General features: G+C 39.4%; 1 protein-coding gene across 3 annotated transcripts in view; it reads left to right on the plus strand.

Moving 5' to 3' along the window:
- The first annotated feature begins 901 nt into the window (after positions 1 to 901).
- LOC125771263 (uncharacterized) overlaps positions 902 to 25091 on the plus strand; it is a 96775-nt gene continuing 72585 nt past the window's right edge. For 2 of the 3 annotated variants that reach the window (XM_049441686.1, XM_049441687.1), the window contains exons 1-2: positions 902 to 1030; positions 2489 to 2811. The gene's annotated coding sequence lies outside the window, so the exon portion shown is untranslated. The remainder of the gene's footprint in view (positions 1031 to 2488; positions 2812 to 25091) is intronic. The other variant, XM_049441688.1, reaches the window with a different exon arrangement.

The following is a 25091-nucleotide window of genomic DNA, read 5'->3' on the forward strand; positions in this document are numbered from 1 at the left end:
AAGCTGCTGCATAGTAAACATATTTTATTGATCAACGGTAGTAAAGCATTGCATTAAAACCAACGAGCCAGCATCGGCAGCAAGCATTAAATAGTAGCTCTTACCATTGCTAATGCTGGTGCTGCTGATGCTGGTGCTACTGATACCGGTGGCTGTGTAAATATGCAGTAACAAAACATAAAGCTTAATGAAGCAAATTAACGATCGCTGACTTGTCTGGTGACCGCGGAACGGATTGATGGTAACGTTCTGGACGTTTGGTGCCGAAATTTAACGTACAGTCTGTACCCGTTTAGTTCCCTTTTTTAACATTTTTATTCCTTTTTATCTGAAAATATTAATGATATCTTAAACGCAAAAGGGCCATCGTACATTTGTCCCTTATTTCGCTAATTATAAGGATGCTTTATTTACTATAGCGGATTGCACCGGACATCAACTTCATTGATGAGTAGCTTCCTTTTACTCTTACTCTACTCCATATTTAATTTCCTCTTTCAAAGGGGTTCAAAAGGCCCTAGTTCGTTAATCGGTATACCTCAACATACAGAGACACGCGTACGGTGGTACTCGAACAGCTGTTTCACTTACACTTTCCTTCGCGTCACTCACCCAAAAACCACACTGAGTTGAATGAGTTCTTCGCAAAAGGGAGTACCGTTCCGTTGCAAACTTGTGGCCAACACAACCAAAAAGCTGCACGAGTGATAAAAATAGCCAAAGCACATCGTTACAGGTCACTCATGAGACGTGCACGTGCTCGCACGTGTTCGGCTGCCGGAAGCGTTACCAAACGTTACACGCCGTAACTCACGCGAAGGATGTTACTTCGGGTGCGAGCTTTAAAGCATCCGAGTTGGAATGCTTCGCATTCCGGATGATACAGCTCGTACCGTTCAGTATCTCGGTGAATCTCGGCACGGTAGGACGCGATCGCGGCTGACTCCTTTTTTCCGGTAAAAGGAAGTAAAAAGTAAAGTTAATCCCGGTACTAACATTCGTCCCGGGTGTGTTTAAAGTTGGTTCCGATGTAAGCTTAAGGGATTCTCTTTCAAAACGGGTTTTCATCACCTTTCATCGATTGTAGTGTAGATTGATTCATTTGGCGGCAAAGCAGGGTTTTGGAATATTGTTACTTACTACCACACGGAATACGTACCACGCATTGACCCGCATGTTCGACTAAACACTGGGGTAGAACGGTGTGGTGAAAATCTATCATTTACTAAAGTGAGTTTAAGTGGTGTTGATTTAACGTGATCCCTGTGACAGTTTGCTGTGAGGGGACTCCCGCCACACTGGAAAAGCCCTTTCGCACCCAAGGACGAGCAAATCAATCGATTCCCCACCCTTAACGGACTGGATGGGAAACGAACAAATAACAAAAAAAAAAAACGGGAAGAGCAAAAAAAGCACACTTCCCGCAAAGGGCTTGCATGATTATTGAGACGAACCGGCATAGAAAGTGTTGAATGTGCACAATGTCCCATCATGGGTAAAAAGAGGACAAATGAAGTTCACATTCAAACGCATCCAAGTGTATGTGTCTGTGTGTGTGTGTGTGTCTGAAAATGTCCTCTCGATTTGTTGAATATTCCGTTCGTAGTAGCAGTAGCGGATAAAAGTTCCGCCTATTTGGCCGTAAAGTGTTGGTGTGCTCTATTGTTTGCTGTGATGCATGCGAGTGTATGTGTGAATGTAACAAGTATGTGCACAGTAGATGTGTGTGTGTGTGTATGTGTGTGCCCGCGTGATGGTCCTGGTGACAACTTACGACCTTTTACGATCGGATGGTTTGTGAAGATTAGATTTTTCCTCCCGTTTTTACAGCGCTCCATTGAAAATCGTTTTCCATTGTGTACCCAGTCTTATTACAGCCGCGCACTCCCGCGCTGATTGGTTGTGAGGGTGGGAAGGGAAGCAAAATGTTTGCACATCCCTTCCCATGGTTATCCATGGTGCAACCATGCCGGATACCGTAGAATTTGATTTTATTTCAGTGTTTTGGTGCTTGCGGGTAACGATGGTGGAGGCGCCCAGTGTGCGGTGCATTGCAAATTGAATCATCTATCAGCCCATCATTTTGTGTGCCTTTTTTTCGGGAACTAAGCGTAGCGAACATTCTTAAAGCTCGTGCTGATAAATGGTACGGGCCGGTACGAAGCGGAAACGGGGAAAATATAATTTAATTCTGATCCCTTATGAGCGATGGGATAAGGCGATGAAATATAGTTTTCCGGTACGGTAGTTTGCGTGTTTATTTATGACAGTTACTATTTTATGCAGGCACCCGTATAGGTTAGTGTATGTGGATATTTATGAGTTGAAAAATAGCCAACCAACATAGAAAAAAACACGTTGTAAGTTTTAGCATAAAAGTTTATGTATTCGGGAACGACATAATTCTGGTGCGATGACCAGGATCCGTGTCACGTGCTGGGAATCGGTACCAGAACAAATAATGATTAAAAATACATCCCTTTTTCAGTGATTCTTTATTCCTTCATTTCCAAAACTAGTGTAAAACGAGCATAAAGTGAAATCATTGACAAATAGTAATAAAAAAACACACACACGTACAGAAACATTCCATCGTGAGTGTGCATTATTTTCGCTTGATGTGGTAAACGAGTGTTGTGCGAAGTAATAAAAAAAACCAACAACATTCAACGCCAAGCAATGGCGGTTTGGTGATGGTTAATCAAACAAGTGACATGCAAAAGCTGTTAACGGAGCTGCGTCGCTACGGTGTACTGCCAGTGTTTATCGAGACCGGCGCCCTCACCCGCTCACCAGCCCCGGATGCGTGATGTAAGTGAAGTTAAACGAACCGAGCAGATCACGAAACTGGCGGATGGAGCTGTTGCATAAAGGATCTTGTTTGGTTTTTTTTTTTTTTTTTGGTTGAGTCTGTTGTTTTTTTGCACCTTACTGTCTCATTTTTAAACTCTACTTCCATCTTATTCAATTCACTTCACCGCGCAACACTGAGCAGGATGTGTGTGTGTGTGGCAAAAGATCCTTTTGCATTTGCTTTACAGACATAAGCTCTCATTTTGTTCGGTGGTGGTGGTCTTTTTTGAGAGCTTTAATTTTTTTGTTTTTTTTTGCCAGCCAACCCAAGAGATCGTTAAATATTTACTGGCAAAACGGAACCACCACGGCACAGGGTGGTTCACACACCCACACCAGAACACCAGAACCGGGCCGACCGTATTCGGACAGAACGCACCTGAGAGCAATAAATAGCAAAGCACCAGAAATGGTTTGGCCGGCTGGGCATACATACATTACAGCCTGCCTTGCAAGTGGCCATAAATTTGAGCTACGGATTATGCCTGTTAGACCAAATTGAAATGTAACCGAAGGTACACTCACAAAAAAAAATGCGAACACAAATGAATGCTCGATTTTGAACACACAAAATCCACTAGATTGCCGCCGTACGGATGGTGGGAAATCTATTGGGAAATGCTAGGCAACATTGTTGTTTTGTTTTCACCTTATCTATGTGCGAGGATTCAGCAGGCATTTAGGAAGTGTTTTGTTTGTTGCGAAGCATATGGAATTGCATAAAATGTATAATAATCTCCAAAGCAAGTTTTATTTTCCATTAGTAAAACCCATGCGCTCAGGTGTTGTTGGCTGCCGGGTATTTTTTAGAGTATTTTAACGATAAATCGTAATTAAACGATACATTTGATTTATACTATCTCACGTACTTTAATGCACTGTTACAAAAGGTAAGCTTTTTATGATATTTTGTTGTACTCGTTGTTGTTGTTTTGCACATATAAAGCAATCATTTTATGGTGGCCATGTTTAATTTACGCCATTCACTTCGGTCCAGTGTTTGCTCATTAAAGTAGACGCGTCATAAATGGTAAAGCATTTACTGTTGACACTAAACACCATCACACCTGTGTCTTATGGTGTGGAAAGCGCCATGAATCGAGTGACATTTTATGATTATTTGTTCACCGATAAGCTAGTTAAGTGGTTATAAACGTATCGATACGTATGCTAAGGCACATTGCATCGGAGGGTGGGAAACACATTCAATAGAGAAGCGATTGTAAAAGGGGGGATGCCTGTTGTTAATGCCACAAACGTGTGCATTGGAATATATTACGATGGAGTAAATATTTTTTTATTTATTTTACATGTAACGTGCATTAAAAAAAAGCTTCTAAACAAGTGCATTTTACAATCGAAAGGATTTTAAAAATGTATCTCAATAATAAATCAACATTGCTGCATAACTTTAAAATATAAATCAAAAGACATAAAGCTTTTCAATATTTACTCAAGCACCTTCAAGTTTAAATCTATGATTGATGAATTAAACAAAAGCATCCATCTAAAGCGCAAAGTTTCACAATGTTTTCCAACCATTTTTCATTGCACTCGCAGCTCAGATTACAAAAAAAAAACTATTTGAAAAAGACCAGCAACAGTATCACGCCCAAAGAAGCTCCTAACGCAAAGTCAGACCGTTATCAATCTTTCAGTCGCCAAGTAGCTTTACCTTTTCGCAACAGTTTCAGTCGTGTTGCATTGTTTCCAATACTGTTTGCTGCTGTAGCTGAGCGGCTGCAAACGTTCCATTTCCCTGCATTGTTGGATTTATTTCCTCCAATATTTTTTTTCCTTCCCTTCCAAAACAGTGACTTGTAAGTTTCTGAAACCGCAGTGCAAAAGTTTCTTTTCCCGATGCTTTAGGCGAATGTTTCTATCATTCTGGCATAGCACTGGGAGAATCGTTTCGTATTTTTCGAATCGAACCACATCCGCAGAAACAGAAACCGACACCATCTGAAGCAGCAACCGACAAAGTTTTGTTTTGCAAGCAACTCTTTGTGTTTTTTTGGGTGCACTTGGGTGCTTCGTAACCGGGAGAAAAGCTGTCGCTGTCTTTCTATTTTCCATTGTGTATAACCGCTGGAATATTGGGGGGAATGCCTGGTTTGTGGTTCCCACCACACTCTGGAAACCGATCGAAAGATCGATTCTATCTCGCTACAATCATAATTGAAGCTCTAAGCACACTAAGTAGCTCTGCACATCCAATCCCCGAAGCAATCAGTTGCCGATGAAAGTGGAAGCATGTATGCAGCACATTGCGATAAAATCGCTCCTAAGTGTATGCTGCCTTTGGATAAGCTGATTTGCCTGTTCAACCAAAACTGCATTTTGCCGAGTTGCTGTGGACGGTACCGACAGTCGGTTCGGAATTGTATTTGCGAACGTAAATCTAATCCTTGAACTGCACACGGAGTACATCTTGCTTCTAGGAGTGAGTTGAGTGATTTGGGAGATTATTCCCAGCTTGTCTGTTCTAGCAATGGTTGCCTTTGCCGTCAATAAACTTAATCCATCTATCTCCATCTCAACAGTGCACAACGAATTGCTGAGTGCATCCCCGTACGGGGTTGAAGATATTCATGTAGATTTACATGTTTCACACGTTGTGCTTTATGTTTGACACCTAACAAATTTACTTCTTGCACTGTGTTACAAGTACGATGATTCATTTTATTCTCAAGTCGATGAAACTGTGTATCAGACAGTATCACAAAAAAGGTTCTTCTTACTAGAAAGTAATTGATTGCATGCATCAACAATTTTGGATTAAAGACAAATGTTTTGAGGCGAGAGAAGCTTTTTGGAATGAACAAGTTGCAATTTACAGTACGTTAACTTCAAGGTTTGTTTCACTTTATGTATATACGTTTATCAGCACGTCTAAGGTCCACAGGGCTCCACAGACTATCACAGGGTACTGTAGGGCAACTTATATTCCTAATCTATTCAAATGATCTCTCAACGATTTGGCTGCTTCGAGGATTGGTTAGGCCGCTGCTTGATCTTACTAAGTACAGAGAAATTCTACACCATGTCACTCAGTAAAACACTTCACCCAATCTGGTACAACCATTTCATCTCCAACATTACATTAAGGTGAACATCCTGCAAACGAGAACTTGGAGTCCTTCTTATTTTGTGGCAGTACAGTCCCTAGAGGTCTTGACCTGCCATTTCTGGGTTTTCTTGGGGATACATTTATTTATTCATAGTATAATAGTATAATAGTCAGTTCTCCGTAGAAGGGTATAGTCCGGATGGAATTTTAAACCATTCCTTGTCGTTTAGTTGAAGTATAGTGGCTGGCGTTGCCAAGTTCTAAACAACCGGAGCATTCCATCTTAGAGTTCTGCTAGATGATTGACTCAAGTTTCACGAGTAAACCGAAAATATTATTTCCAGAGGAAACCACAGGTACTGGACCTTTTGATGTGGATATACAAAAAAAACCCGGATTTCAATGTAACAGGAGACACAAGCATATGCAATACTATACATCTTCCTATTCTGAGTTGATTTCCGGACTCTCCTGCTATTGACTTGTTTGCACCGAATAGTTCTTTTTGGACTGAATTTCTGTTTTAGAGCGTACTAGGATCAGTTATGGACAAAGTAATCCTTTACAGCACATATGTCGTGAACTGTTTTCCTAGATATATACGACTTCTTGTCATACAAGCATCCTTATATGACAAGTAAACTGTATGTATGACTTGTAGATCAAAAAGAACAGAAATAATGATATAAAAGGTTCTATCTGTCATACAGCTTTAATGCTGTTGAAAAATATGAAAGCTTTAATAATGTGGCAGTGGTAATTGAATTGCATATCAGCTAACCGATTCTCTATGTTGATTGATTGATTGGTTGGCAGTGTGTAATCTGTAACAATTTATTTAATGTTTTTGTCTTCACTCTTTCCCCCTTCATCACACAATGCATTTGTATTGGAATTGTAATCTGACAACAGTTACATGGATATCATTTTTTTTCTAATTAAAATTTCCCAGTTAATGCATTTGCATTTCATTCCACATTACATTCATCTTCCATTAGTGTAACAATGTTCCGATAATGCTACGATACAGCATTAACACAGCTTAGCATATTCATAAGCCGCATTAATAAACATGACTAATTTAGTGATGTGAATGATTTGCTACTCCATCCGTCACACTACCGCGAAAGTTCCCATGCCAGTTGGTGTGTATATTTTCCCGCGGGAAAACCGTTTCCACGGGAGAGTAAATAAAACAAAACACATAGCACAAAACCGCTCGGTGTACTACATTCCAAGGATATCCCGGTTTGGGGAAGGAATCCCACGATGGCAAAGTAGCTAACACTGACGTTCAATCAAACGAACCGCGACCGTTCCGGTAAAGTGCCACGAACAACATCACCGAAAGTCACGCAATATTCAAATTTGCGCTCATGCTGAAAGTTTTTGGCAAACATGTTACAAAAGCGAAGCGTTTCGCAGACAGCATTAGGAAGAAAGGTGAAGCAAAACACTTCTTAACGCTATTCGATTTGTACGTTTTTTGGATGGAAAATGATGAATGCATTGAAGGTTCAACTAATGTTTCCTTGGTATGCACAACAGCTTAAGTATTTGCTGACATTAAATAAATCTTTCTATAATTTGGTAGAATTGAGCTGTCGATGTAGTCACCTTGAGAAGGAAAATTATCACTCACGTGTTAACATAAATCTAAGATTTGGTGTAGTTTATAAAAGCTCAGCTAACACATCATCACTCATTATGCTTGACAACTTTGTACACCATCGCTGGTTAGATCAGTTCTGGAGTAGCATTTATTTGACTGGTCGTTCTCGGCGAAAACTCACATTGAACGTGTTTGCGCCTTAAATATAGGCTACATAAATTATAGCACACTAGGAATACGAATTGTAAGATATAACGACAACCACTAGGGCATATGTATTTGTAATAAGATAGGCAGTAGGTGCTAGGTAGTATTAATGAAATAAATTTAGTCTAAGCTTGCACTCCATATGAGAAACACCTCTTTATTAGCTAACGAACAGAACGCATTGAGATTATTCAGCGACCGTTCATCAGGTTTTTAGTACTCAAAACTCTAGTACTCAACTCCGTGTTCCATGTGTTCAATTTCCACCATCGCTTGTCTACCTTCCACGAACTGCTCCACTTTCTGGTCAACTATGGTTAGGTTGGGTTTTAATTGTTAAGTTAATTTTGTAAGTCGACGAGGCTCCCAACAAGCTCTTGAAGTCTTTGTATATTATTTGGGGATTTCCTTGAATATTTTTTACCCATAGCAGGATAGTTAGTGCTGAGATCTAAACTTGCCTTAGTTGGATTTTACAGTCTGAAATTCTCCAAAAAGAGCTTCTTGTCGAAATCTTTAGAAAGAGGATAATAATCCAATAATTCCGAAATTTCCCGACCCAAGAAATGGACAATTTACTTCCTATCTCTCAAGAGCTTTCTTCATCGGAAGATGCTTCATTGCTGTCAAACATTATTTACGGTACCCTAAGATAAAGATAAAGAAACTAAGGCAACTAAAAGTTATAATGCATCTCGGAAGAGATGTTTTTCCGAAAAGAGTCTAAACGGCAAGGTGGAAACTTAACCCAGGGAAATTCTTATCAACTTTCCATTAATGACATTTATAACTTTTAAGCATGGAAAAGGGACATGTAACGAAGAGCAACGATTAGAGAGAATGAATCATAAGCTCTCCTGTATTGTACTTCTTTTTACGATCAGCATCTATTGTAGTGACTACTATTGCATTTCGTTTTCGTGACAAGTAAAACTACCGTCCCGACTCCAAGCTACAGCGCTTTTACAATCGTAAAAATCACTGACCCCATTTTAATCCAACCGTTCCCTCTTGCGTATTCGCTGCTTTGCTCCGGATCGCTTATCTCACTATACTCACCTATCGCCCATAAAAGCACACCAGCATGCAGGAGATAATACATTTTTCATTAAAACCGACAATGTACCGGTTACTCTTGTGCTGAAATCCCAAACCCTTTATCCTGTTCCGTGCATCAGAGCTGGACCCAACTTTAATGACTTTCATTTCACCATTCGCGACTAAAGATTACGATGATGCCATGCCATGATGAAGGTTTCATTTACGCCAGTGCGCACTGAAACTTGAGCGAAAACATACGAAGTATCTTAACCATTAAAACGTAAATGATGTCCTGTATGTTTGTTTGTGTGGATGGGTGTGTATGTGAGTGTAAGTCCCTGCTATCTTCTTTCATACTACGGCCAACATTCATCAACTTTCGTACACGGGTGAGTGAACGCCTTACCACGGCTTTACGATACACCTGAGACAGCGTTCTTCACCCAGTTTGCCATCACGATCACCATCAGCGGGTATTAGTGGTACTCATCTATCTCGTACTTTGTACAGTGCTTTATCACAACTTTTAAGTGGCCAGTTATGACGAGCGGTCGTAACTTTAATTTAGTTTAACGATTTCATAATTTTGTCGTAGCCATAAGATGCGCCCCACTTGCCCATGCCTTCCCTCCATTTTGTGGCCACCATCAGTAAAGCATTTGTTGAACTGCGGGTAGAAAGCTGTTGACAGGTTCGGTTCCAGCCGCCCAGTCACGAACCGAGCTTATCCGCTGAAGGCTCAAGTATGCAATTTATTAGTTTGCTGTGCACGAGACCGTATCCTGATGTCCGTGATTTCTGCGATATTCCTGAATGTTCTTCCGCTCGTGCGGGTATGTCCGGTAGCGATTGGATCCCGACTAACCGGGCAAAGGGGGGCTGCACGGGCATTGGGATTCCCTTTGGTTCGAGTGACGATACGCCACTAGATGGGACCTCTCGAAACACATCCGGGTTGAGGAGCAATGTCCTTTGACGTAGTTTGGATTATCTTGCAAGGCGATGGAAAGATTCGTCAGCGGTGCGGAAAACATTGACAGCCTGGAAGGTACAGCTCTGTCACAACTTCTTAAGGCTATCGACAGTGGGTGCTTCCCTCCAGCCGTACACGTGCGTGTACGGACGTGCAATTCGTGACAAAGTTTAGCTGCCCGAATACTCTGCCATCTTCACACGAGTCTAACGGGGTTAACCGCAAACTGTGCAGTGGACTGCGAGATAGCAGATTCTTGCCATTTTCTTCATTTACCCATCCATCTTCAATGGCAAAGTTATCCAGGCCTATCCGGGCACATTCGCTCTTATCAGGACGCCAATGTAAAGCTTCCATTAGAATAGGCGACTCCATCTCTTGCTCTCTCTTTCGCATTCTCTCTCTAAGTTCGCCTTCTGCCTACGAAGCTGTTACGAACCCACACGTATTAGTTTTGGCCATTTTTTTTTTCTTGTTCGTTTACGGGGCACTGAACACTTTTGTGCAAGTTTCTGTGTGACCGGTGCTGTAGGGTGAAATGTTGAAGTGTCGAAAGGATAACCGTGCGCAACATATTTCGGACGCCCATACGTAGGAGCGTGTGTGGTTGGACGAGATTGGAAGCAAAAACCGCTTGCCATGTGAGTCACGTTGCGTTTTGTGTGTGTGTGTGTGTGTATGTATGTGTTGTGGCTGGTACAGCACGCCCGGTTCCCGCTGTCGGTACGAGTTAGTGGGCCATGGTAGGCCAAAAGTTTCCTCATTGTCTACTTACCCGACACGCCAACATGTTCGTGGGCTTACGATGGGGAAGCTGTCGCTTGACATTCGTGTCGACGCGTTACGCCTGATCACTTTTCGGGATGCCGTAATCTGTTTGAATTTTAATGAAATGAGTACTGTTGCGTGTGATGTGCTGCGGCAATACCGGGTGTGAAGGTTTCGAACGGGCCACAAACGCATCCCGGATCGGATGGAAGATTGTGCCAGAATGTTTTTGCTGGGGTGGGGGGGGAGTATAAATCGGATAAATTATGAACCATACGCCCCCGGGGGGCTGGACGGCACGAGTTTTGATGTGGCGTGCTGGCGGATAGAATGTTTATTGGATTAAAAACCACACCGGAGAAATTGATTCACTGTTCGCATCTTTCTAATCGCACACATGCATTGGAAGCTGGGGATGGGAAATCACATCGCTGATATGATAACGTGTTGGCATGGTAATACCCTTTATGCTGCGATAAAACGATAAGTGTTTTTGTTTTGTGCATTAAAGCCGAAGCGTATGTTTTGTAATGAATAACAAATTTAAACAAATATTCGTGTTTTGTGTTTTAGGATAATTTAAGACAATTTTCGTATTTTAAGGTAATTATTTGATACAAATATTTTGGGAGGCTTTCTATTAGAAAATATTCTTAAATGCTCAAGAGGTTAATCATCGATCGGTAAAGGGTTCTTGAGGATATAATTGAGTCTTTTAGCGAATTAAACATTGTTTTTAGAGTCGGTCGAATGTTGCAATTTTGATGGTTGCTATTAATTTTGCCAACAACAGTGTTGCATTTAATATTTGTAACCGTTGTGCAACAACCATCTTATGTACAATTCATAAACATTCCATAGTCTTTTTTTTCATTAATCACTTCTGTTATGCGATTTTTTTTGTCAAATTGATTTTGTAGTTAAGAATTGGAAAAAGATAATTTTTGCTCAAATAATTGTTTGGTCCTTGTAGTCTAAAATACAATATTGTTGGGTGAGTTGGACTCATAAATCTGACGGAATTTTTAAACTTAATTAATGATGCTGAAGCTCTATCCTTAAATATTCATGAATGCTCAAAGATTAATTAATCCTCACAGATTCGGAGAAGTAAGTTTTTGGTATGTGGAATCTTTAACGATTGACGAATCTTTTTTACATTAATGACTCTCTTAAAGAGATTCATTAAGTGCAACACTAGACAATAGTAATAATCAAATGATTCAATAAATCTCTTAACAAACATAAAAGGAGAAACATATTAAGGATGATAATATTATAATACTATTAGATTATAGTACTATAATATTATCATTGTAAAAAAGCATATAACATAATCAGCTTGTTAAACAACTTCGACAATTGTACAGCTACCAGTTTACAGAAAGGAACTAATTCAAAAGTTGTTGTTTTATCCGGAACTCGATCTTTGTACATATTTGTTGTGCAGTTTACAAGGAAGCTGTTTTGCTTCCTATTAATTTAACCTTCTGCATTCTATTCACCCATGTGTGAGATAATTCTTTCCTGCTAAACAGGGTAAGTGGTTCATTCGAAAGTGCATTTAAATAACTCATCATAGGTATGTGGTCAACTAGAAATGTTGTTCGTTAAACCACACCACAGGTTAGAAATAACCTTCTTCCGAGTATATCCATGGCAAAACAACTACTTCAAATGGACCATTTTCCATGTTATTTGCCATATTTTGCAGAAACAATCTTCCAACCAGAATACACATGCAGTTGCACTCGAAACAAAACAATGCATCCGTTTCGGAGTAAATCTCTCCAAGCGGTATATCTTACCACTAGCAGCAGCTTTGCCTGGTAGATGTACCACGGTTGTAAAAATAAACTATCAAACTTATACGCTTCGCAAGATGGCGCGTGCAATCGTAGCCGTTGCAAAAAAAAACAGAGAAACTCCCCTAGAAATAAACCTGGCTAAAAGTCTGTTTGCTACAATCTTATAAACAATGAAAGTTTATGCTACCTTCATCCGGTCGGATTTCGGATGCATACCATCTTGTCGAGATGCAGCATCATCATCATCATCATCATCGTCGGGCCCGGATGTTCTGAATCTTAACCAACAAAACCAACCGAAATCAAAAGCGGGCTCATCGGAACAACAACAGATATTCGCCCGGTGAAGGCAATAAACTCAGTTAAGCATTTTGTTTCCGGCAAAAAAGCCGGAGGTACTCAACGGAATTACCTACATAAGTAATGAGATCCATTTTGTGTGCGGACAGTTATAAACGGGCACAAATAATAGAACTACTAAGCCGTGGTTGCCGAGACGCCGTGTTTTTCGTCAGTGTGGAAGGAATGAACCTTCACCGTAACGGACGACCATCATGACATGCGGTTTGGTGAGGGGTTTTGATCTTACCTTTAAGGGGCAGATAGAGGGCTGGGTGGTTTTACACTTTGACGGTGTAATGCGCTTAAAATGGGATTTCTTTCACTGTGGGTATCACCATCGAAGTTGTGTTGCAAATGGTAAGGAAAAATGGTAGATTTATACCACGGTTGAAGACAGCTTTGAAGCACTCTGTCAAATGTTGTGAGAAGGGTCGTACCAGATAAACGTCCTGTAAATGCTGTTCGACAGTTTGAATATGAAAATGAGCTTTTCAAGGATGCTGAATAGGGTAAAGGTACGTGTGTTGGCACTATTTATAGACGCTGGTTATAGATTTTGGCCGTCAACATTTAGGTTAAAGTGTAATAGAAGCTTTAAAGGTTGAGCTTTTCAAAATCAACCACAAAAAAAACCGGGAAAATCTATTATTAAATTTTCCAATTCTATCTCTACTCTTTATCCATGTTATTCAATGTGTTATTCAATTACCTAAAGTGTTTTGTATATTAGCTATCCCTTTTCCGTGAATAAAAAGCAAATGTTTGGTAGGAAAAACGTTTAGTTCTATATTATTCGTACACTCCATAGTCTGAAGATGTAATCTAACAAAGAGCCAAAGAAAAGCTGCTCTTTTGTCACAGTTGTTTGCAGCATGTAAGGAAGCAAATTTTCCCCTCGCATAGTTTTCCACACATGCACACCAAAGGAATGTGATTTCATTCCACTTTTACCCTAGCAAAACATGGTTAAATTATTTTTTTACAATTTTCCACGACCAGGTTCATCACCGTATGGTTCTGCCTTTCTACTTTGATCTCAAGAAGCTTACGCTTGTTCACCCGTTATTGTTACCACTAGACGTTAACATCTGAATCTTCCTTCGGGCGCGAGAACATTGCTCACTTTTCAGAAAAAAGCAAGGGTTTGCAACCTATGGGGTAAATAATTTGCCTTCTCTAGCCTCCGGGAGGGTGACCCGGTATATCTTGAGATCGCATCAAGCTACTATCCCGGGCAATCTTGCTGTCGGGCGCATCAGGTAGATTAGATGCTATCCGTTAACCATGTTTGGTAGCGACCGTGATATGTGACTTGTTTGTTTTGGGGGCATGGGTAGGAATTATGCTATGCATTCCATTTGGATGGGATTGGATGCATCGAGCAGTGGGTAGATGGTAGAAAGGTTGATAGCACATCTATCGTCAAGTGGATGAGAAATGGCGCACGTGTTTACATCTTTGAATGATGAATGTTTAATACATGCTTACCGGATATTGATTGCTGCTTCACTACAATATAAACACTGGTGGAAAATCCTAAAGAAATTTCAATTTAAAAAAAAGTTTTAATAAGTGAAACAAAAATAAACTTCTTTTCTTTCTAAAATTTTCCCATTCATGCTTCACAAAGAACATTTCTGCTATGGCTTCCAAAATCGCCCCCAAGGACATCAACGAACGAAACATCCTCCACATAATGCAAAACTCTTCCTTGGGCATGATCTCGCGAATGCGATAATAAAGTCAATTTGCTTGGCCATTTATATCCGCTTCCGATTGTGCCCGCAGCAGCAAAAGGCGGAATGCAAACTGCACACCGCACCATTGTCGACGACTGTCGACAGCTGCTGCTTCTTGCAAGCAGTGAGCCGTTTCGCCTGTCATCTCATGCTAGATTTTCCTATCCCGAGAGAAAACAATTCCATGGAAAAGTTTCCCATTTCGGATGAAGCTTGTGTTTATGCAATGGTGCAGTATGTTGAAGATGCATAATTTGTTTTTTTTTTGGTGCATTTTGTGCCACTGTTTACCCTGCGTTCTGTGCATCGTTTCTTTGCTATTCACATCAAATCAAAGTTCGAATATCAGTCGCGTGCACTTTGAACGACCGATTTTTTTACCGAACAGAGCTTATATTCTCCGACAAAGCATCGTTAGTAGCGTGATTTTTTTTTTGTTTTCAGTTGTACCACGTTGTTGCGCCACTCGATGGAGACGCCCAGTAGTTCATGCCACGGGTTTGGTGGGATGTGCGAATTGTGGTTCTTTTGTCGAAACACACTACCGACTGTGGCCTACCGATACACGGTACATCGTTCTCAGTCCCAGTTTCCATTGGAACGTATTGTTGTTGTTGGAGTGAATGGTGCTAGCGCACATCTCCATTTTGCGCACCGTTTCATCACTGATAAGCAACACAATGGAGACATTTGCTACTTCTTCACGCTTTATTTGATTTGTCTGATGCAATGTAGCTTCCTTTCGCGCACACCACATCATTCTAGCATGCTGTTTTTTTCTTATCTCATCTGGTGTGTCATTACCATTTAGTGTTGAATTTTACTCCAATGCATCTTCACAATTGTGTACGTGTGTGGTGGTGTTTTTTTTCTTTTATTTTAATATAAGTGCCACGTTGTGTATGTGAGTGATTTTTTTTTTGGAAGGACATCAGTGTGCGTTCGTTTCAATTTTCACTTCTCCGTTCACTATCAGATATAGACGTGTACCTTTTATGTAACTGCAAAACGAAAGAAAAAAAGCGATTTCTACGAATCATGTTAAAAATCCTTTTCTGTATAGTGAGATTACTAAAAATAAAAACTACAAAAATAAAATATTCACATACATACGGTTTAGATTTTTATTTTCCCCATTCTACGATGCACACGTGTTGAGCGGCGAGTGCAGTGAACAAATATGTATCCTGTTTAATGTTTTCCTTTTGTACGATGAAATTCGTGCAGTTCCACGTTAAGCAAACAAAAAAAAAATACGATGAAAAATCATTTTATCTCGTGTCTAGTTTTTTTCCCTTTCTTTTCATATTCTCTCGGTTACTCTACATGCAAGCAAACGCTCTACTCGTTAGCGAGCCTTGCCCACATAACCCCTGAAGGCATTGGATGGTTTCGAACGGACGGATTTCGAAATGTCTCATATGTCAGCCGTAAACGAGCATTTCAAGCTTTGGAATTCGTTGGACATTTGGTGGACTCTCGCTAGCACTTCGCAGGAAGTGAGATGGACAAAATGGAGGATGTTTCAAATGTGAAATAAAATCTAAAATTTTATAACTTGTTTCACGATTTTATATTCTATACGGGCTGGTTTTTCCTCTATCTCCCGTAGAAAAAAAAAGAATAAGTGTACAGAACTTCACCCGGATATATGTTTCGCAAGTGGTAGACGTTCGGGGTGTAGTTTTGTTACACGTTAAAATACCAATTTTAGCTCAATTTACACTCAAATTCATTTACCAACTGGTGCATACGTAAGTCCAAATGTGGTAACACATGGTAACACAGGAACATTACTGCCCGTATCGCTAGCAAAATGTGGTTTCTTCTTGTGGTGCATGTAATTGAATTTCGTTCTAAAACACAGGTATAAAGGGTGCCCGAGCTGATGCCGACCCATGATTATTGCGATACATTCATCTTGCTGGCAAAGGAATTCTACGAACATGGCATAGCAAAGGCAATTAAAAGTTCAAACAAAGCATTGGCTAGGCGTAAAGGGGAACACTCTATCTTTGCTTCTGTCGTTGCACCGAGTGGAAATAGAATATTACTACCACGTTTGTCATATGCTGAATTCCAACCATGTTTCCTCATTGCCGTCGTTTCCTGTGAGTCAATGCTCAGTGAAGGAATGTAGACACACTGCTCGTTCATTGGCTACGGTCTAAAGCAACTGAATGGCCTTTTAGCAAGCCACTTTTCTCAGTATTATACCAGATGCGATCATAATCATGGGCAAATGATAATGAAATGCATACTGCAGCACTGCAGTAAGGATAACAATATGATATTGTCACGTCTAAACGCTACGTACAGGGCACATTTGGCACTAACATTGCTTTGTTTCACAATGCTTTTGTTATTTTACGTTTTTTTTTGGTTTTTGGCATCATTTTCGATAAACGAAACGACATCTTGCCGCATGCCGATCGAAAGTGGAGTAATGTTAGCATCAAAACAAAAAAAAACCTCTTTGGTACTAAAACAAAAATACCAATTTGTGCCCTCAAATTGCCAATACGGAAGAAAACGTTGTTAGAAACTTGTTTCATCAGAAACGTATTTGGGGTTTTGATTTAGTTTTGCATCCGTACTATGGGGATGGGCACATATACTCGTACCTTGTGATGCTTTATCCTTCTTTCCGCACAATGCTGGGTGGTGTTGCATATTGTGCAAGAATTACTTCCCGAGTTTGTCGAGCTGCACGGAGCGCACGCTCTATGATGATCGCTTGTAAGCTTCCGAGCGATTGAACGGCAAACCCCGAATGGGGCCACTTTGTGCAGCTGCAACGAACCGTATTTCCATCATAACAGGAAGTAGATTGTCTGTCGGAATTCAATCATGAGAAACTATGGAACGGGAGGGCAGATAGAACCAGAATGTACGGCAGCATGGCAGGAGTGTGCTTTTATCAGCACTGAATGTGTTATGAATGGAAATATTTCACTCTTTTATTGCTTGAGTTTTGTAGTATCACAAAAGAAGAAATTTACCACTATGCATTTCAATTGTTGCTAAAGGGCTGGCCCAACACGTGCTGATGCTTAACGCAACGTCAAGTGCCGCTCAGGCAGGTTAATTTTTGGTTTTGTAGTTTATTACTGTACGTGTGGTTAAATTTTTCACTAATTTTCCTCTTTTTGCAATACAATGTTTTTGTGAAAAGAATGTTAAACTCTAGATGAGGATCATGAAACGAATTTGTGGCGAATAAAATGGCAATTAATCGGATAAGATTAATTTGTTCCTTGATAAATTGTAATACTTTTTTGAAAGTAAATTTCCAGCTTAAAAAGATTACTTGGTATCAATAAATCTTTGAACAATAGTTATTTATATGAACAGTCATCAGTCATTATCAGTCAAGAAGTAATTTATATCACGAGTCATCTCTTTAAAGATTCGTACCTTCATAAATATTCAATGATTAATCAATTTATGTATTTTTTAAAAAACCTATTCAGGAGAGACGTTCTCTCAGCTTTTCTGTTAGCTATTATTCAATTTAATGTTTTGTTGATATGGCTTATATACAAACTAGAGGCTAGCAATACTGTCCTAATAAAAAATACTCTAGAGATTAAAAAACGAAAAAAGATTTATAAATCTATATCTTTAATCGAATGACATAATCCCTAGTAGATAAAACATATTTTTAAAATGATTGAATAACGTTAGGCTTACGCACGCAAACAAATAAATTTATGTTAGGTCAAGAGAAACAATGCAGTAAGAGGAGTATGATACTTTTTTAAAACGAATATTCTTGTGCTCATTTTCAAACAAATTCGTATTTAATTTTGAGACAAAAATCTGATGAATATATTGTATAATTTTTTTTACCAAGTTTTTAGCACAAAGCAAACGTAATTCAAAGAAATAGCGAAAACACTTTGTTCATAGAAATGTATTTTTTCTCCACACGATAACATTTTCTTTTGCGCAAAAATTCTTTTGTTGGTTATACCCTTCTGTGAGGTTGTTCGTTGAAACTTTAAATAAATATGCAGTAAATTTTCCGCGATGATAGACAGAAGTACGAAACGCGCTCAACAGCGTATCGTTCCGATCGTTCCACTGCATGCTGTTGGACAACCACGAGGTAGAATTGATGGTTTCGCGCTAGGAAACGTTTTAAAAACTATTTGCTTTTCATCATCATCATCATCATCATCCTTCACCAGAAACTACAATGGCAATTTCTTCGTACTGACGATTGAAAAAGCTCATTTCATCATATCCAGGACGTTAAGGTGCCTCAGAAAAACACAATCTATCATTTTCGTGGTATTAAATTTGTGCAACGTTGCATTTTTGAGGGTTTTCTTTCTCAAAAAAAGGATGGTGCAGTAGTTAGGTAAGCGCAAAAAATTGAATTATGTTTAAAAAAAACTATAAATCCAACGAACGGATCTTCTGAAGTATCTTTATAATCTTGAAATATTTAAAAGCATCTTAAAAATTACAAACGAAGCTTATTATAATTGATCAGCTGGTTGTTTCGCTTTGCATTAGTATGAGAAAAATTAAAAAACAAACCATACCAAAAACCCCTTCTTGACATCACTATAGTCACGCATCAAATCGGATCGATTAATACCTCATGCCGTCATCGGTTTTCCCGCAAGGATTTTAATTAATTTTTCATTGTGATGGCAGCTAATTGATGTCCGCATTAAAATTGATGAAATAACCTTTACCTTTATCACAACGATGACGGGTGGTGGTGGTGCTGGTTTGACACCGTGAAGCGATGTGAAAATTCAATTTATGTTAACTTAATTATTTTAAAGTGGTTGACACTTCACTACACTACTGTTGGATGAACTTTGTGGTTAAAATACCAATATCGATAAATGATGTGTGAAGTTATGGGTTATAATTCCATTAATTATAATACTATCCTATTTTTTATTAATTTCACCTCATCAATCAATGAGGTTTATGTTTAGTGGTGGCTGCCTGGGGCCGCCCACTATGAAAATAAAACTTTTGCATAGAGATTGCATACTGTTAGGCGTTACTAAACATGTTATATTATCGTTAAAAGTAGTAACTCAAGTTCTGTGAATGTCCTCACATTTTTCATACTTTCTTTTTCTTAGCGACTACAAAGCACAAGATGTAATGATTAATTGGTTTTCATTGTTACATAAATCTGCTACAAACCCAGATTCGAAAATACGTTCATGTTACAAGTTTGACGGAAAATTTAGTACAGCACATAAGGTGCAATCGTTAGATGCATACATCAGTAAAGTAAATCAATCTCATTTCCACTTTTGGACAGCATTTGTCCTTCAGTTTTGATTTTCACTATATTGTACGATCTTTACAGAGCAAAAGGGAACGTTCTCATCGAGCGGAAATGACTCCGTTCTGCAATACCACCATGTACTAGATAAGTTTTCGATTCGAAAGAACTGTTACATAAAAAATAAACTTCCACTGCTTAACACACATGGCCCACAAAAAAAAGAAACACACACAGACACTCACAAAAAGGATACCATTTCATATCGGTACGCACGTTGAAGTACGCTCCGAGCACCGTACGCTGGCAGTTTGAACTGATCGGTTCGACAGTTTCACAAAAAGAAGTTCTTTTCGAAACCTTTCGAGTGTTACATGCCGGTGTGCTGTGTAAGACGGCACACTACCGAGACGTACTATTTGTTCGTAGCTCGATGTACACACAACCGCACCGATGCTATAACGCTGTATGCTGGTGAAGAGACTTCCGGGTGCGGAATTCCGTCTGATTCGATGTCAATGATGAAGTACCTCGACGTGGTCGAGTTACTTGAAGTACCACAGCTGTATGTATGCGTGTGCGGGTGAGTTGATGTCCATGAAACCCGGAACACTGGCATTGGCTTTTCGAGTGGGTAAACTGTACCCGAAGGTTTCGTTGTGATTTCATGTAAGCTGGCGGAAGAATCGTAATATTGATTTAGAGCTTCATCGGTACGCCAGTTCGATTTAGTAGCGCGGGCAAAGAGGGATCTGTTTTGGAGCACATCCTTCAAAGTCAGAAGCGTTAGCGCTTCCGTATTCCGTTTGCGTAAATTGTTCGTTAGCAGCAGTGCCCTGCACCATAGACCTTAGCGGAGTCAAAATTTGATTCAGTTTCAGAAGGCCCTTTATTGTTCGAATCAACACACTAAATGTACTCCCCCTTTTGCGGAGTGTACTTTGAAAAGTATTGTCTTTTTTCTGAAGGGAAAACTAATTTCTGTTAAATTTAATTAGATTTCAAATTTATCTATTTGATTATGTTTATCATAAAAAAATAATAAAAATATTTTTCAATTATTATTTTAAACACTTAATATGAATTTAATCTGTAAAATAATGTTAATATTCTATTAATCGTATAACAACTGTAATAATGATTCATAAATAAAAATTTATTCAACGATAATAGCATTGTGCTATAACATTAAAAAAAAGAAAAAAAAAACACTACGCGTGAGGAAAACTACCAAACAGATACTTCAAATTCAGCCACATTCTTCGGCAGCCCGAAACGCCGCACTGAAATTTGCTAGTGATCATAAACAAGAAAGTATCGACAACGCTTTAGCGCGTCTGGCCATAAAACCAGAACCATAAGATTCATGTATACATTGTTCCTCGTTGCAAACATATTGAAGATTTATGAAGCTAACCGGCTGTCCCTTTATCAACCGCCTACTACCGACCCCGTGGAACGCCCCCCCCCCTTGCGGTCATTTGCCGAGCGAGCATGTCCTACGTTTTTCGGGTGTCTTCAACGCCTTCCAAGAACTTACTCGGCACGTGCAATGTATAGCCTTCCTTCGGCTAACCCTTCGCTGGTTTGAAATGGTAGACCCACAGCCCATGGTGCGTTAACCAAAAATACCTCCCGAAACTTGCTGGGGTGTGGGACTAACTGTAAACCAGACTATTTTTTATTTTTTTCATTTTATTACACTTCGTTATGGTCGGGCGAAATTGCCTCCAAGCCGTCCGATACGTAGTGGCGGCTTTACGAGCCATCGTCATAAAGCAATTTCACTGACGGGAGAGAATAAATTAGATGAAGTACTTTCATTGGCCAAACCAGCGTACACTGCAGTGACTGACAACGTGTGTGTGTGTGGTTATAGCTCAAACACTTTACTGAGTGGGAAATTCGGAAATTCGAAGTAAATACAGACCGTAATGAGACGATTTGTATTTGCTACAAAATTAACACACAACTCCCCGCAGCAAGATGAAATAGCAAATGAAGCAAGATGAAATAATGCGGTAAGATTAGTTTTGCATTGGACAAGCTTGTAATGTTGGCCACACCCGGTTTGTTGAGTCATTTTCCCATTAAAGATGTTCGGGTAAAGTGCAGTCAAATATTAAACTTTACCTACCAAGAAAAGCCACTCAGGAACCGTACTGAAAACGGAACTCAATTCACAAGTATACGAGCTCTGTGGAAGCAAACTTTCCTTCCACCGTGTGAAACACTTCTCCGATTTCAGTGGGATTTTCGAGATGGTGAGGTGAGGTGAGTGAGTTGTGGCCATGCATAGTTCCTGCTTTTGCTCACCAAGGTGCCATGTGGTTGAACCGAGTCTACACTTTCGCACCGACGGTCACAGGTCATCTAGTGTTGATCGGTTGTTTAATGGAATGCTCGTACGATGCAAGCGTGGTTAGCACGAATTTTTTTAAGAAGCCTTTCAAAGTGTACTGTTTGTTGTTTGCCTGTGGTCTACAAACGCTTCAAGTGTTTCTCATAAACGAAACATACAGGTCCTTGGAGAGTCGTAGATTGTCAGTAAGCAGAATATTCGATGTTTATACGCTTTAATGAGATTAAAGCTCATTGCTACATGTGAGTGTCTCTAAAGCTCTAGATTAGATATTGGACTGTTTCAATCTTCAGAAAATTAAAAAAAAAAGATCCTTTTTTGGAATTTCTCGAAAAAAGCCACCTAAACGATACATACTTTTCCCAGACCCAAACACTTTTAGCGAACCGTGTTCGAACGAAACTTTTTTCAAATCCTCTCAAACATACCTTGCGGAAAAAGCTTTCTTTCTAACCTAAAAAAAACAAAACATTGTGACCGTTACCGTTTGATGAGATAAATTTATTTTTTTGAGGAAAAGAAAAAAAACGGCACAACGCTTCAATTCCCCATCTGTGGGGGCTCGAGCTAAAAATGAAACGTAACCCCATTTCCGCAAAACGATCCGCAATCGAGATTTGATGTCGATGAAAAGGAAAAGCGACTTTTTCGAAATGCTTTTAAGTGAATTAAAAATCACTTTCTGCCCGAACGGGTTCACGGTGCCGATGTAAGCAACAGCAAATAGCTGTTGGATTTTTTTTCTTTTTATATCCTGATTTCAACCATGTTGTCAATTTTGTTAAGCTGCTAAACTTCAAATGGACACCACCCTTGTCGGGTGTCAGTTTTCCGGCATTTGAATTGTATTTTCCTTCCGTCGGTGTACGTTTTGTCTTTCTTTGCTTCCGTGTCATTTAATCCGGAAACGCGCGTAGCGTTCCGAGCTGTTCAAGATGGACTGAGAATTGCGGATTAAGTGTCAGTGGATGGGATGGGTGGATTAATGTTCTATAATTTTACATAGAGGTTTAGCGTTTTCTGCACATTTATGAACAATTCATAGATGATAAGAGCTTTGTTCGTATAAATAAAATTTCTTTGAATTTCAGCCACCCTTCGTAAGCATTTTTTGTATTTTTGTTTTTTAAGTTAAATTTAAATTTGATAAAACTTCTCTTCATCGTCCATGTTGAACAGTTCAACTTCAAAGTAATTTTGACTCGACCAGTTTTTTTTTCAGATGCGTAAAAAAATGTTAGGATAAATTCTACTATTATTCGTATTCAAAAAGCAAAAAGCAAAATGATTTCTTCCTTTCCCCTGAAGGTTAAACATTCAGGATCAGGATCAAATATTGAAAATGTACCTAGACAACACGGACATGGATATGCAGAAAAAACGACTGAAATTTTCTTCTAGTCAAGAATGTCTTGAGGATAACGTTTTATCAAAGACGATCTCTAATTCCGAGCCACGCAATGACAATCAAATGCTTCGGACAAAACCTTTTAGTGAAACCCTCGAACGGAGGATTAATATCAACAAATTACATACCGAAACGAAGTGACAAATAATCGCAAAAACCTCGATCATTTTAATTTTGGTGGTTCTTTGCTACGGATCTGGCCACCTGACATAATCAGGTCAGTTAATAAGCATTAGACAAATTTTTATCGATAGCTTATTAAACGATTAACTCAAACATATGTCATATTCTTTTTTCATTCTTCTCATTCTTATTATTATTTTCAGCTCAGCATTGAGCTTTTAAAAAAATTGTTTATATTAAATTTATCATTTCTTATAGAAAAATCCTATAGAACAATAAAGCAATAATGCTAATTTACCAAAAGCAGGTCGAAAGGTGCTGCTTTAACCTGTAATTGTTGCATGAAAATTTTATACAATTAATGGTACCTTTAAGCCATGTTAGTAGATTGAATGCCTGAGACTCTGGAAATTAAAATAAAAGTTGAAACTTTTTTCGTCGAACATTCCATTTGTGTAGTGAAAAATCTAGGAAAAATGCTGCTAGCAACCGACAAGCTGTAGATTGTTCCGCGACAATGTGGTGCAAAATCTGGCCGAGATACTTGTGTGCTATGCGCCTGTACGTTGCGACGAACATACATACACAGCACTAATTCACTGCACGTTTGATGGAGCATGAAAAATTCACTTTCTCTCCTCCTGTACTTCAACCAGCTTTCTCCCTCTCCATCCCCATTGTAGCCCAAGTACGCGGAAATGTGTGTTCACTCCAGAAAGCCACCATTGATTTTTGTGCGGTACGCCCTCCGGCCAAATCTGGTGTGTAGTGAAACTTGCGAATCGAAAGTATTTTCCTACCTCATCATCCGTCAGCCCGGTATGGTGTGTTTTTCTGTGGCATTTTTCTTTAAATTTCTCCGAACGGTGTAAGACCAGAACCGGTGCAAGAACATGTGGCAAAAGTAAAGAATGATGGGGAAAAATATTTTTTTTTTTCCACTGTTCAAAGTATCGATACCAGGGGAGAGAAAAAGAAAAGAAAAGAACGGTAACAGGACATTGGGACGGGAAATTGAAAGTGATTGTTAGCTTGGCATGGTTTATCTGTGGATGGGGTGATATGGCACTTGCGGAAGTATGTCCTGAAGTCAACAATACACACCCATACACCCCGTTGCTGGTTTGTTTGTGGGAAAATAATGGAATGATGTAAAGCGGGAAACGATTTTTTTCCCCATGGAGTGGAAAAATATTAAGCATTTGAGACCTCTTTCCGTATTCTTTCAAAAAAAAAATACAATACACTACAAACGTGTGTGTTTTTGTAAATATTTGAACTTAACTTTCGTGTCACTTTTCTGTCAAAACTTAACCTTCGAAAGCTTTTTTCCCCCGCGCTTTCAATGCCATGTGCCACGAGGTTTTTGATTTATGTGACACCTGCACACCACTCATTTCTCGTAATTTCAAGGTTACGAACCACATTTGTAAGCAAAAGGACATTCAGTTTAGTAAGTGAAAAAGGAAGAAACAACTCTTGTAAAACATTCGCAATTCCTCGCGTGCAACCGGGCTATGTT

The sequence above is a fragment of the Anopheles funestus genome, chromosome 3RL (genome assembly GCF_943734845.2).
Source record: "Anopheles funestus chromosome 3RL, idAnoFuneDA-416_04, whole genome shotgun sequence".
Taxonomy (NCBI): domain Eukaryota; kingdom Metazoa; phylum Arthropoda; class Insecta; order Diptera; family Culicidae; genus Anopheles; species Anopheles funestus.